Source organism: Podarcis vaucheri (genome assembly GCF_965113315.1).
Source record: "Podarcis vaucheri genome assembly, chromosome: 6".
NCBI classification, from domain to species: domain Eukaryota; kingdom Metazoa; phylum Chordata; class Lepidosauria; order Squamata; family Lacertidae; genus Podarcis; species Podarcis vaucheri.
The window spans coordinates 17,685,708-17,686,725 of NC_138764.1; positions in this window are offsets into that span (position 1 = coordinate 17,685,708).

Here is a 1,018-nt window from a genome sequence, read left to right on the forward strand (position 1 = left end):
AGGTCTTACTCTGAGTAGACAATGTGTAGGATTGAGCTGTAATTAGAATATATTTCAGAACTCTACAGGTGTTTATGGGTTTGTTAGTACATCAAAAGGGAGCAGGATTAAGAAACCGAACTAATGAAGGAGGGCTCCATTATTGAGAGTGCTTCTCTCTGGGAAGTTAAAGATAAGGTTATTGAATAAATTGAATATAACCAGTGTAAATTAGATATATATGTAAAAAATGGTAATGAGGTTTATTGGAAATGATGTGGAGAAAGTCTATTTTATTCCAAAAATTATTGCTGAATGGTGGTTGGAATGATATGTAATGTTGTGTTTGCAAAAAGTCTTTTCATTCATTTGCTAATAACAATAAATTTGTGCGTAGCCAATTATATGACGAGACACTGTAGTTCTGTAAAAGCTATAAAGATGTTATGCAGACAGCTCAAGCATGTTGGAAGAAAAGTATGTCTGAGTAAGACATTTGAGTAAGGCCTTCTAAATCGCAGGAGGATTTATTTCTGAGTAAATATGCATAGGACTGTGCTGTAGGGCTCTGGAAAATTGGACTCCCTTTTTGAGTCATACAATGTTGATGAGCAAGAATCGCCTAAAAGAAACTAGTGTTCCATATAGTGTCCAGATCAAGGGAAATAATAGCACTGCTCTGTTCTGCCTTGGCCAGCTCCCACTTGGAGTCCTGGAACCTGTACAAAGAAGGGTGACCAAAGGTTTGGAAAGCAAACCTTATGAGGGAACTGGGTAGGCTTAGCCTAGATAAGAGGAAACTGAGAGATGTGACAGCCATCGTCAACTATCTCAAGGGATGTCACATGGAACATGGACCACACTTGTTTTCTCCTGCTCTGGAGGGTAGGACCTGAATCAATGGTTTCAAGCTACAAGAAAGGAGATTCCAACTAAACATCAGGAAGTATTTTCTGGCAGTAAGAGCTGTTTGACAGTGGAACGGACTCCCTTGGAAGGTGGTGGACCTTCCTTGGAGGATTTTAAGGAGGGGTTGGAT